The sequence below is a fragment of the Macaca thibetana genome, chromosome 4 (genome assembly GCF_024542745.1).
Source record: "Macaca thibetana thibetana isolate TM-01 chromosome 4, ASM2454274v1, whole genome shotgun sequence".
Taxonomy (NCBI): Eukaryota; Metazoa; Chordata; class Mammalia; order Primates; family Cercopithecidae; genus Macaca; species Macaca thibetana.
In genome coordinates, this window is record NC_065581.1 from 29,501,885 (window position 1) to 29,515,856 (window position 13,972).

The 13,972-nt window shown below is 47.1% G+C and overlaps 1 protein-coding gene and 1 pseudogene across 3 annotated transcripts in view; one reads left to right on the forward strand and one right to left on the reverse strand.

Moving 5' to 3' along the window:
- LOC126953085 (mamu class I histocompatibility antigen, alpha chain F-like) overlaps nucleotides 1–13,972 on the forward strand; it is a 245,625-nt gene that overhangs the window by 121,358 nt on the left and 110,295 nt on the right. The window lies entirely within an intron of this gene.
- LOC126953102 (patr class I histocompatibility antigen, alpha chain G-like) overlaps nucleotides 13,522–13,972 on the reverse strand; it is a 230,601-nt pseudogene continuing 230,150 nt past the window's right edge. Inside the window, exon 8 of the transcript XR_007725129.1 lies at nucleotides 13,522–13,941. The product of XR_007725129.1 is annotated as a patr class I histocompatibility antigen, alpha chain G-like (transcript). The remainder of the gene's footprint in view (nucleotides 13,942–13,972) is intronic.

A 13,972-nucleotide genomic window follows, 5' to 3' on the forward strand; every position in this document is an offset into this window, starting at 1 on the left:
CAAAAATAAAAATAGACAAATAGGACTATATTTAACTAAATAGCTTCAACACAGCAAATGGAAAAATTAACAGAATGAAGAGGTAACCTGTTGAGTAGAGAAAATACTTGCTATGTATTCATCCAACAAGGAACTAATATCTAGACTATACAAGGAACTCAAAAACTCAGCAGTAAAAAACACAAATAATCCAATTAAAAAGTGGACAGAAGGTCTGAATAGAGATTTCACAAAAGGAGACATACAAATGGCTAACAGGTATACAAAAAACACCCAGCATTATTAAATATCAGGAAAATGCAAATCAAAACTACAATGAAATATCATCTTATCCTAGTTAGAATGGCTATTAGTAAGAAAAAGTAATAGATGCTGGCGAGCATGTGGAGAAACAGGAACTGTAGTACAGCTTGGTGGGAAAGTAAATAAGTGTAACAGTTATGGAAAACAGTATAGTGATTTCTCAAAAAAACAAAAAATAGAACTACTATTTGATCCAACAAAACTCTGCTCCTGGGTATTTATCCAGCAAAAAAAAAATCAATGTTATCAAAACAGTACCTGCACCCCTAGGTTTATTGAAGCACTACGCACATAGCAAAGATACGAAATCAAAGGGTGAATCCATCAATGGGTGAATGAATAAACGGTGGTATATATACACAATGGAATGTGATTCAGTCATAAAAAAGAATGAAATCCTGACAGTTTCAAGAACATGGGTGGAACTGAAGGTCATTACCTTAGGTGAAGTAAACCAAGCAAGGAAAGGCAGATATCACATGTTGTCACTCATATATGTGAGTTAAAAAGGTTAACCTCAGGGAGGTAGGGAGGGTAGAATGACAGTTACCAGAAACTGGGAAGAATAGAGGAGTGAGAAAATATTGAGAGGCAGATTAATGGATACAAATGTTCAGTTACATAGAGAAAATAAGTTCTAATGTTTGATAGCACAGCAGACTCACTAAAGTTAACAAAAATGTATATTTCAAAATAGCTATAATAGTGGATTTAAAATGTTCCCAACACAAAGAAATGATAAGTGCTTGAGGTGATGGATACCCTAAATATCCTGACTTATTATACACACATTCTACGCATGTATCAAATGATAACATGTACCTCATAAATATGTACAAATATTATGTACCAATAAAGCGTATTTAAAAATAAACTCAACACAATATGGGGCATTTTAAAAGGTACAAAAATTATGAGTGTGATAAAAATTTGGCGAATATTTTCCTTTTTATTAAGATCTTTTACATTCTGTAAGTTTAAGGAGAATAAAGCCCATACAGCATCAGAAGAGGTTACTCTCTTGAGAGAGACTCTTCTTCCCAGTTAAAAAGACAGAAACAGAATCATTAGAGTGAGTAGGACCTTGGGGAGCTGCGCAGCACCACGTCTTAGTGTCTGGGATAACCCAGAGTTAGAGAGGAGGTTCACCTTCCAGGAAGAATTAGACTTCGGTTCTCTTTCTTGTTTGTTTCTATTGTAAGACCAAAATTTCAGAAAACCAAGAGAAACAGTTAAGCCAAAGCGATGTACTGTCTTTTAGACTTTAGACTATCCACAGCCAAAGATGATCCATACCATTAGAAGAAGAATTGTGTACCTATGCCACCAAAATCCGTATGTTGAAACCCTATCTTGAGAAGGCAGAAGGAGAAGTGGCCAGCTACAAGCCAAGGAAAGAGACCTCAGAAGAAATAAACTCTGCAGCACCTTGACCTTGCACCTTTAGCCTCCAGAATTGTGAGACAATAAACATTTATTACTTAAGTCACCCAGCATTTGCTGCATTATTATGGCAGCCCTATCAAATTAAAACAGAAATATTACCTTTTCTAACCTATCATGTCTAGGAACATGAGATCTTTTAAGAGTATGAATTACCTGGTATTCCAAAGGATAGAGAGGATAGAGTGAGTCAATTGAAAATGGATGATATAAGGTCATTTTCAAGCTTCTGAGGGTCCCCTGGCCACCACAGAAAAATGAAGACGTTCCCATTCTCCTTCGGTTTCACACAAAGGAAAAGCTGTAGACCTAAACTGACATAGAATCACCGACTGTATTTAATTTATTTGAAATGTTGAGGGAGCTAGTTTTGCCCTAACTTTACAGAAAGATGATGAACAATTACAATTAGTAAACTAAACAGGCTTTTTTTGGCAGGGGATCACAGGTACTATATGTTTTTCTCCTTCCTTTAAGGTACATTCTCCTAAAAAGTTTTGTCTAGGAGTAAATGTCATCACTTTGCTGTTTTCCTCCTCATTGATCACTTGTTCCTCCCTGCATTTCAGTATTGTTGCTAGAATGGAGGATTTTGTCCGTGATTCACAGATGTATCAAAGAGGCCCTAGGAATAGAGAGCTTCTCCTGAGGTCACACAGCACCTGAGTGGAGGAGCAATGACAGGCACACGACTCTCCAGGTCCCTAGTCCAGTTTTCTGGGTTCTATGAGAATTGTAGCCCTTGGTTTCTGTTACATGTGGTTCTCTTTTGAGCCAGAGAAGGAGAGCGCACAGTGAGAAGAAAGTGCCAGAGCCCCAAGTCCTGGCTTAGATTTACTGGGCTGGGGCATGGAGAGAGAGAGGCTGCCACTGATTCTCTTAACTCCAGCTTCTATTGCCAGTCACTCAGCCGAAAGCAGGAAGGTTTATCTTCTGCACTTGGCCCATCAGAACCAAGATGACAGAAAGCCCCACTTTCTACCGTGGAAAAGGCAAGGGCCCTCCCACGCCTTGAATCATGACCCAGGTTTCTAACTACATATGCTTTTCTGCACATGTAACTACTTCTGTTCTCATCAAGCCCCAGTTCTCACAGTGCAAATACAGGAACTACGGAGCCTGATGCTCTGATGGAAGCTCTGAGTTGAGATATTATTTTACACTTAGGTGCCTCTGAATCATTGCAGAGTTTTGCCTGACTCCACTCTGGCCCCATTTTGATCAAGGTCTATATGCTCTTATCAGAAATGATAAAAAAAAAATAAAAAAGAAGGTCATATCCAGCTCCTGGGGTCCCTGACAGCAGTGAGAGGTAGCTCCTAATTGGGGAGAGCCTTGGGGTGACCAAGGACTCATAGACTTCATTACTGCTGGACCACATGGCTCCAGCCTCCTGACCACAATGGATCAGTGGTCCTAGATTCACTTCTGATATTTAAAGTCTTTTGTTCTTCAGCCTCCACAAATGCTCTTTGGTTGAGATGAAGGGAAAGGACACAGAGACCCAAACGCTGTGACTGCCTGGAACTCTGTCCAAGGTACCTCCCAGTGTTCTCTTACTTACGTTGGCCATGTCCCCATGAATTTAGTAAAATAGCAAAATGGCCAAATGGCCATGTTGTCCCTCAGTGGAAGTGAGGGGAGACCACTGGGCAGAGCTCCATGGAAGGGTGGCTGGTGTCCTCTACACCCTTTACCTACACCTGTTGGGGTTTTTCTAGCATGAAATGTCCCAGAGGCAGCCAAACCTGAAGCTTGGCTCCTCCAAGGAATGAGTGTGAGTATCATAGCCCTGGCCAATGAGCACTGAATTCTAGAGAGACCAAGAGACCTTCTAAGTATTGGGACACTTTAGTTCTGAATCCCAGAAGTTGGCTTCTTGCCCGGGAGGCAGGTGTCACTGCATCTGGTCCACAGAAGCAGCCCCACAGCTCAAGGTGCTCTTCTGGATTTCTGCCTCTTCCTGGTTCCTGAACTGGCAAATCTTCACTGCTTTGCTGGCCCATCTATAAATTCAAGCAGACTTTTCAAATATGTATTTTCCTCCCACTTTTCCAGTGGTACTCAATGGGAGAGCTGGTCCAAATGACCTAATCAGCTATTGCTGAAAGCCAAAGTTCACTGTACAATTCTATATGTTAATGTCATATGCCAAGAGAGAAAATGCATAGATACCAGTAGTAGCCATTTAAGCACTGTAATAATATCCATCTTTATTCCATGAGTATAATATATATATATATATAAATCATAACATAAGAAAATAATCTCTATGTGTAATATGTAACTATGGCTCTGATAGACAAACCTGGGTGCACAGTATGAAGACACTTCTCATCACCTTCATTTGTGAGCCAGATAGTGTGAAATGAGAAGCAGAGATTTGAAATGTGTTGCAAAACTCTCTCAAAGAAAGTAGAGTAATACTCCCCAGGACCCAATCAAAGCAATCTCCTCACAAATGACATTGGACTTACAATGTGTGGGATGTGCCTTTATTAAAATGGAGTTAATCCTAGGTATGTGGTCTTTCAAACATGAACTGTACTGTCACTGGCTCACTAGCTGTCGATCCACCAACAATTGTTCCATTTAATAAAAGGAAGATCCCACCACAGGCTAGCATTCTCCCAGTGGAGGTCTCTTGCAGACATAATCTTCCAACAGAGAATTCTCTGGGAACCCAGAGGGAAGAGAAGAGGCTTGGGCAAAAAGGACTAAATACATAGCAACAGTGATAATATCATAAAAATACGAATTCATGTAATTCTCACATCTGTATGGGGTGCTTTCCGTTTTCAGGTGATACAATAGGAATGAAGGTCGCCACGGTGGAGCTGGGTTTGCATGCAGACAATTCTGACCCGGGGTCATGCTCACGTCTCTGCATTATCCAGAATGTGCGGGTGGGTGGAGAGTCCAGCTCAGGGAGAGAGATTGGAGAGACAGAAGAATAAGAAGAGAGGGCAGAGTGGATCACTCTGGTGGTTCTGGGGCTCCCCTTCCAGGAGAGAAGAAGACAAAAATTTTGTCACCATCAAGGAAGATATCCAAAGTCTCTGGCTTAAACCTGAGTATCTCCAGCTCTGGGACAGGTGGCTGGGCAGGCAAGAAAAACTAAGCCAAGGACCCAGCTCTGAAGAGTTTCCTCGCCTGAGAATTCTGCAGGAGTTTCCCGGACCTCATGGCCACCTCTCATACTTTGCTCTTGTTTTTCCCCAGGACTGATGAGGGCGTTGTATCTGGTTTCCACTTGGGTCTAGAGAAGTCATCAGAGTGAGTGGAGAAAGGGCTTCATAAAGTGGGAGATCTCCATGATTCTCCCTGAACTCCAAGATAACCAGAGAAGCCGGATGCCGCGTCCCGGAACCCCCCACCCCTGCTCCTCTGTGGGCCCTGACCTTGGGGAGACCTGGGCTGGTGAGGAGAGGATCAGGATGAACTGGGGCTGAGGAGGCAGGAGGGAAAGGGCAACCTTCAGGGCTCAGCAGCTTCCCCCGTGGCGCCTTCGCCCAGAGCTGGCGTCTGCAGACTCCTCAGGTCATTTCTCCAGGCGCCGATGCCCCACGCCACCCTCCCCTGGTCCCCGTTCCTTTGTCCCCTCCCCAGCTCCTCCCACACAGTAAGAAGCTCCTAGGTGAGCAGCTCCAGGGCCTGGGACGTGGGAGGGAGCCCGGGAGGCTGGGTCCTTGCGGGGAGGCAGAGCGAGCACGTCCCGGAGACTGGGCGGATGGGGATCCCAGGGGAGTGGGCCGGGGTCCCAGGCTCCCTGCGCCTCTCCCGCCCACAATGTGCCCGTTCCCAGGGTCCAGGCCCGGATTCCCGGGTACTTGGAGGCCACCGGACTCCACCTCCACCGCGCGAGCCCTGGAATCCTCAGTGGCGCCTTTGTGGGCGACACGCGGTTTCTGCGCTTCCACAGCCGCAACGAGGATCAGAGCGTGAAGCCGCGGGCGCCGCGGGTGCAGAAGATGGAATAGGACTGTGGGCGCCCTGAGGAAAGTTTTCGATGACCGCAGGGAATGTGTTACTGAGGGTTCCTGGGCCGGCACCACCCACCAGGGCCAGCCGGTGAGTGACGTCAGGCTCGGGACACAGGTGTCCCCCCAACCCCAGAGGGAGGGGCCGAGGCGTCAGCTGACCCCTCACGGGTGGGGGAGCACTGGGGAAATTTTGCTCCAGGTTTCGCCTTAAATCTGGTTGGTGACTGACTTCTGCTGTGACTAATCACAGAGGGAGGGAGGAGCTGAGTTGCGCGGGGCGAAGCGGGGTTTCTAGCCCTGCTTTGGGCTGACCCCTGGACAGGTTCAGGGCCCTGCACCTGCAGTTACTGCTTGGCTGCATGGTGGCACCATTTGAGAACTTCCTTAGGGGACACTTTCAGCCCCCTGCGACGGGGAATAATGTCCCTGAACCAGACGTAAAGACCTGGACAGCGGCGCGATCTGCCGCTCAGAGGATCAAGCGCACCTGGGAGAGGTTCTGAATCACGGAGGCTGCGAGGGAACCGGTAATGGGTCACTACACTAGGCGCAGAAGCCCGCAGCATGGCAAGGAGACGATGCTGCTGGAAGGTACTGTAGTCCTCGGGGCCGCACGTCAGGACCTCCTGAAGCTGGAATTATGTTACCTGGAGGGGTCCCTATAAGAGGGAAGGAGGCCCTTATCATGCCGCTTCCTCCTCCTCCTCAGCATTTCTATTGTGGATCTGGGGATTCTGCCCAGGCTCCTAAGGCTGTCCTGAGGGTGGGTGGGTAGAAGGGACAGGGAGGAGGAGTGCAGGGAGGGAACTAGGAAAGGACAGCAGTTCCCCTTGTCAACAGTGATGTGTTTGTCAGTAGTGGTATACTGCACCAAGGGATCTGTCTCTTCCCTAGTCTTCTGTGCCCAACAATTAGAGATTACCTTTAACACAACCAGAAGATAAAATACCAGGAAACTGAATCAGCAGAGACACAGTGCGTGAAAGTACCACAAACGACTGCTATTTTCTAACATCACAATGTAACAGATAGTATTAAAAGGTTGCAAAACCTGAGTGCAAATTAGAAAAAAAATCATAGACATTTTAAAACTGAAAAAGAATATCACCAACGTTAGAAGCATAATAGTAGCTTCACAGACAATGAGACACATGTGTAGAGAGAGAGAGCACTAGAGATTAGGTAAACTGTTTATCCTGAATCCACTTTTAACTTTGAAAATTTCTGCTGGACCTCTGGCAAGGAGGCCGAGAGCTGGGATTCTCATTAAATTTTTTCCACCTCTGAGACTCTCCTCAGAGCAGCCATCAGCACTTGTGACCCATCACTCAGGACCTAATGGGAAGGTCACCTTGAGGTGCCAGGCCTAGGGATTCTACCCAGGAAAGATCACGCTGATTTGACTGTGGGAGGGCAGACCACACTCAGGACGTATAGCATGGGGACCCCGGGCCTCAGGGGAATGGGACCTTCTAGAAGTGGGTGGCTGTGCTGGTGGCTTCTGGGGAGGAGCAGGAATCGCTGTGCTGTGTGCTGCATGAGGGGCTGTTCAGGCCTCTTATACTGAGATGAGTACAAATGGGTATAAGATGGAAACCCCTTCACAGAACTGGCAAGCAGGAGCTGTTCTGGACCCTGTGACAGGGTCAGAGTTTTGACCTGCAGGTGGAGACCCCTCTCATTCCCTTCTCAGAACCCCCTTCCCAGCTCATCCTAACCATCATGGAAACCATTTCTGACTTAGAGCTACTTACTGTTCTAGTCCTTGGAACTGTGATGTGCAAGAAGTTCTCAGGTATGGGAGGCACTAGAATGATGGTTTTGCCCCATCTCATGTGTAGGGATCCCACTGCTATTGGGGGATTTGCCCAGTCACTTCTTCCTGTTCCTGGTGGGGCTGGAGATAGTGAACCCAGTCAAGCCACAAACCCTGAGAGGGAACCAGGCAAACAGGCAGACTGACAAGGAGGGCACTGCCTGTCAAGTGGCCAACGGCCCCGATCAGAAGAGGTGAAGGGTGAGAGAGGAGGCTGCTGGGAACCAGAAGCTTGGCAGCCAGGAAGACTGGGAAAGTTCAGTCTGACATTAGAGGATGGAGGCTGGAGACTCTGGGAGTCAGCTGTGCTGTTTGCTCTGAGCCCTAGGGTGCAGGGGAGGGTCCTTTACACCAGGGAGCTTCAGGCCTCATGACTGTTTCAGGGCTCTGTACTCCCCTGATCCTCCATGAGAAATTTAAAGAGTGAGATAAGGGATCCAGGGCCCCAGGAATTGGAATTACTTTTACCAAAGAGATCATCCTTCCATTTCATTTCTTATAAGATATGATATTAAATCAAACTAATACAGGATTAATGTGAAGCTAGCAGGTGTTTTGTCGATGGATTCCCCTGGTTGTTTTGTTGGAGGAAGAATGGGTCTGGCCCCATTCACAGATAAGAACAGCAGGGTAGCCATACACATAGGACCTCAATACTGGGTGCCCCAACCCTGCAGGAAAGACCCTCCCTGCAAACAGATGTCCAGGAGGGTGACTGCAGGGTCCCATGCTGGCTCTTTCTCTTCTCCTGCGTTTGGGTTTACCTTCCTAATCTCAGCTAAGTAGCAATGTTAACCAGGTATTCAACGCCCTCAAGGCCCCCTCTGCACCATGACACCTAACAGGGTCTTCTGTCCTCAAAAGAACTTCAGGAGGGGTCTATACTATAAAGAGCAGCATGGAAGGGGCAGCAGGAACAGTCCTGTTCCTCACCTATCCCATGGTCCTACCTCAAATACAGTCTCCTTCTGCAGGCTCTGCTGGGTCTTTTTATTGTCATTCTCCAGGTGGTGACAGGATCCTGGACACTGATGTGGTTCTCACATCTTGCTGAAATATGATCCCTCGGACCTGATGCCGACAGGAGTTGAGGACGAGGAGCAGCTTTGGGCTATAGGGGATCTTTGGATTTGAAGGTAGGGAATGGTGATGGGCTGCCCTAGTGCTCAGGGTGTTAAGGCTGAGAGTGGCTGAGCTGAATCTGGTCATTAACATGTTCTCCACAGTTGAAAGCCGCCTTGTACAGACCAGCAAGAAACAGATTGTTCTCAGTTCCCTGTGTCTCTGTGTACACCCTGCCTTCTCTTCCCCGAGCTGCGCAGCTGATGAGCTCTGTCTCCTCCCAAGCATAGCACAGGGAGGATGGCGGGAGTAAGGCCCGTGCCCCTGATGCCTCAGAACCCCTTCCACATAATTCCAATATCCAGACCTGGGATCTCTCCCAGGACCATCATTTCCTTTCTTGGAATGAAAGGGTTACAGGGTCTCCCTCCCAGATTTCCACTGTGACTCACTCACCCTAAATAGATGTGTTGTTCTACAGCTATCTTCTGCATATCATTGATGGAAGATGCCATAAAACATTATAAGCCATTAATAAAACATGGAGGTTAGGATCTCTTTTTGGATTCTGAGGATCTGCTGTGCTGGGGAGAGAAGGGCAGGTGGAGGGCAGGTGCTGAGTGGTGTACGGCATCCCTCTGTGCTCAGTAAAGCTCCTGCTGTGGTCATTTCTTGTGTATTTGTCTGGATCCCTCCATGTGCTGGGATTTGTGCCTGGTCTTTAGGGGCGGGTGCTGCTCCAGGTCGGAGGCCTCACACATCTCCAGGCTGAGCCTTTCTCCAAGTCCATGGAGGTCAAGGGCTGAGAATGGCTAGTCCCACTCCTGCCTTGAGTTTCACTTTATTTGGCATATTTTTATATGTTGATCTGATCCTTCTCATAAGGGATGTATATGAGCATTATTTCGTAAGAGAGCCACTCTCATCCCGCCGTGGCCATGCTCTGTCCCTGACACTAGCATCCTGTGTGCTTTGTTGTTGCTGTCCCCTAAAGACTCGGGACAGCCTCTGCACGTGGGGCTTCTCAGATGACACAGATTGATCTTTCCCACCTTTGCCTTCTTTCCTGCTCCATTTCCAAAATGCTTCTATTGCTTCCCTTTCATTGTAGTAAGTCAAAATTTTGAATTAAGTCCTGGGCACACTCGCTCACGCCTATAGTCCTAGTACTTTGGAAGGCTGAGGCAAGGGGATTGCTTGAGGCCAGTAGTTGAAGACCAGCCTGGGCAACATAGCAAGATCCAGTCTCTACCAAAACAAACTGAATTAACATTGTGAATAGATGTGTTATTCCATAAATAAATTCTTGTCACTTCTTTTGTGGGAACACCCCGTGGTCGGGGTCTGGCAGGAAAGAGATGAGGCAGAAGGAAGACACATATTACAGAGGTGCTGGCAGGGCTAAGAAAGCCACAAGGGGCGCTGAAGCTCCCTGGGATGATCTGTAGCAGGAAACTGCAACTCTGAGCTTGAAAGAGCAAGGAAGGGAGCAATTTCCAGAACTCAGGCCAACCTGCAGCTTTCAGTAGGGATAGTCCCGCATCCCTGGGGCTGTAGGTAGAGGCCTGAAGTGATTACAGAACCACAGCTGCCCAGAGGGAGTGAGGGAATGAAAACCCTGAGTTACTTCTCCTCCCACACCCCCATCCCCTGGAGGTGTCTGTTATCATCCAAACCCAAGCAGAAGCCAGATGCCAAAGGAGCACAGGCCGTGCCCTCTGTCATGGTTGCCTCCCAGTGCAGGGGACGGGATGGAATAGAGTGGACGATGGCTCTGTGAGGAGATGGAAGCTGAGAATAATGCACTCACCTACAATGTTCACGTTCTTCACAGAATTTACTTAAATATATGAGTGTTTGCTTTAATCCAAAAGTATGGCTTTAAAAAGCAACATTTCACATATAAATGCTTAGCAGGTAGTAACATTGAAAAGTACCAACTCTCCTTCCCTTTCTCCACATGGGACTGTGTAAGTCATAAATTAATAACTTGAATTACTTGGGTACAAGCCATAAAAGCAGAGTCGGGCTCACATAAGCAAAAGGAAGTTGTTGGGCAACCGTGGGTGAGGTTCACAGAATCACAGACGCTTCTAAAGTACCAGGACAGCACCAAGCAGCAGGCAGCAAGCCCTGACCAGTCTCACTGGCCTCACCTGTGGAGTGGGAGAATTGTCACTGTTTCCTGGTATCTTGTCATTGCTGAGCTTTAAATTCTGGAATAGTTTACTTAAATGGCTTAGTTTAATATCATAAATTTCTTATTTGCTCATGATTTAATTTCAGGGATAGAGTCATATTTGAATTTGACTCTACCTCTGAAAATGATTTCAATTTGAAATTGAATCCAAATTCCATTTCAAGGATAGAGTCAATAGGGATAGAGTCAATGTTTTCCCTTAATGGGAGCTCCTTTTCTCCGTTTATCTTGTTAGAGTAGGGGGAAGAGGAAGAGTCTTTCAAGTTCCCATGAGAGCAACCTAATTGCCCTCATCCATTTTCCTTTACTTTCCAGAAAAGAATCAAATTCCTTTCCACCCAAAATATGACAGCACCTGTGGTCCAGGGCTGGAGACCATAGTGGATGCCCAGCAGCCAACTTCCTAGGATTATGGCGTCCCCAGCAGGCCTGGAGATGAAAAGAGAAACTAGGCTCCAAAGGGGACACCAGTGCTATGTTGGGGAGAGAGGAGCACACCATGGCACCCCACTCTGAAGAATGGGAGTGAGAAGAGAGGACAGGTGAACCCGACACAGCTCCAGTGAGATGGGAGGGGGGAATGCCCAGGAAGGAGAACAGCCATGGGGCAGCCCAGCCAAAGCCACCAGACATCATTACATGTCTGGGGCCTTCTCAGGTCGACGTGGATTTTACCGCTCCACACACTCTTGTGTTAACTGTCAGTAGATCAGTGAGAGAGCAACTTTGATACAGAGGAAACCATGGCCTGAAATGGGTCAGCCCAGAAGAATTTAGTAGTAGGTTCTATGCTTCCCTCCAGAGCCTCATGGACGTAGGCAACTTTTTTTTTTTTTCCAACCACACACCCTAGGTAATGAAGAAAGCTCTCTGAACTGTGTCCTTGCTGGGCACACAGACCCCTGCTACATGCACATGGTATAGGAGTCATGGCTGAGGCATAGTGAGACTCCTATCTGAGGCCAGGAAAAGCTAATGACCCCACATTTGGTTCAGTCCTTGCGGGGTCCTGACTGGGGTGTGTGCCGCTGTGTTCCCACAGATGCTTTGTTAGCCCTTTGGCTCTAAGATAAACAGGCAGATGTTATATTGAAGCCTTTGTTTCTCTTACACGGAGGCAACACTACTGCAGCAGAGCAAACCTTATTGTATCAGTGCATCAACCCCAAGTTCACGTTCATTACAGTAGGAAAAACTAACACGCGGTGAATTCTGCCTCCACAAGGAACAAAGACCTTGATCAGGCAACAATGACCAGGATGGCCTCATATCCATGTCTTCTTGCAACTCAAGCTTTGCCTGGTCACCACCTCCTTGCCCCGACTCCTTGAACTTCAGCCCTCCAAGGACAGCCAGACATATGAAGGAAGTGCCAGGCACAGAAGGCAGGCTGCATAATTGCTGGCCCCTGAGCACCTGGAGAGGTTCTCAGGTCCTGGCTGGCATGGAGTTGCTACTTCCATATTGGAGAAGGTCCGTGAGTCGGGCCAGACCCCATGTCACACTCTGAGATGACCTTAGTGATCAACCTGCAGGTATTTCTACAGATTTCTTCTCAGGACAATTACTTTTTTTAGACAAGTTTCTCTTCCTTCTCAGGGTTCAGCCATGACTGTTGGTGACCAAACAAACGTTCACAAATGGCAGTGATCTTTTCAATGCCAGCTTATGAATCCACACCTCACCACCTCCAGAGGTGGGAAAAGGCACCTCAATCCATGATCCAATAGTTCTTCCTGCCCTTAACCTCCTCACACACATTTGGACACTCGGAGAGTGTGGAGGGCACCCAGGGTGCATGGTGGCAGTGGAGGCCTTGGGAAAACTGGCCAGGAAGCCAAGGAATGCACCTCAGGTGACTAAATTTTTTTATACTTCTGCACTTGCTGGAGAATGACCCCAAAATAGTTTTAAAGATAAATTCTTTGACTACCAACCTATTCAGCTGAGCCATGGACACGGAGCAGGTGAACACTGCCTTTACCTATGACATGCCTGAAGATTCTGAGACCTACTTGCATCAGGTGAGCTCCACATGCAGAGGGACCCCCACTCTCCCACCTCCTTACTTTCTGTATCTTTTCACACTTTACATCCTCATCCCTCCCTCTGGGATGGGATGCACACTGCAGCACACAACCATATTTTTCTCTTCAGGAACAATAATCCTAGCCTTATGGGTACAATTTTCCGACCACATATGAATCTAAATTAGACTCTGCTTTATACATCCATGAGTTTGGATTGGAGCCAGCGCTAGGATTACTACAACTCAGGGCAGGAAGATGAGTAGGACAGCAGAAGAGGAGCTCCAACAGAAGGTTACCTGTGATGAGAAACTAGGGGACCCATCCTCCCTGCAAATTTCAGAATCTGGTTCCTTTAAAGCGATTGGAGACAAGATGGAAAATACAATCCAGGAAAGAGCCCTGGGAGGAGGGCAAGATCTAGACAGGTCTGAAAATTTATCTCTTGATAACACAAGGAGATTTGTATGCAGGGACCACCCTAGGTGACATCCAACTCCCTGTGATCACAGGTCTTGGTGGGACAAGGTTCTACTGAAAGGCCAAGGACAATAAAGGAGCAAAGATGACTCAGCCAAGCAGTGACCACATAAAGCCCGTGGTGGCCGGAACACAAACTGGGCACAGCCCCATCTACTCTCCTCCCCTGCAACAAATCAGCACAAGAAACACGTGGACTCTGGAAGGTTCTCATGTCTTCCATTTATTTTGTCTCTCAAATTTCAGGAATCTTCTCCTTTAATTAACTCATCAACCTCTCATGGCAAGAATTTGAAAAAGTAAATTTATACTCAGGTTCTAATTGTAATAGGGAAGGAAGAAGATACAGCTCAGTGCACCATGAAGTTGAGACAGAGATAGAGACACCCCAGCCCCACCTCCCTGGAACAGGAAAGATAAATGGGGAGGGAACACAGGTCAGCGTGGGGAAGAGGGTCATGGTGGACACGGGGGTGGGGTGTTCTCCCCACCTCCTCACATTATGCCTACAGGAACACAGACACATTCAGGTGCCTTTGCAGAAAGAAAGTCAGGGTTCTTCAAGTCACAAAGAGAAGGCGTGAACAAATCTTGCCTCTCAGTCCCACACAAGGCAGCTGTCTCACTCTATAGAAAACATATTCATGAAAAAATTCAC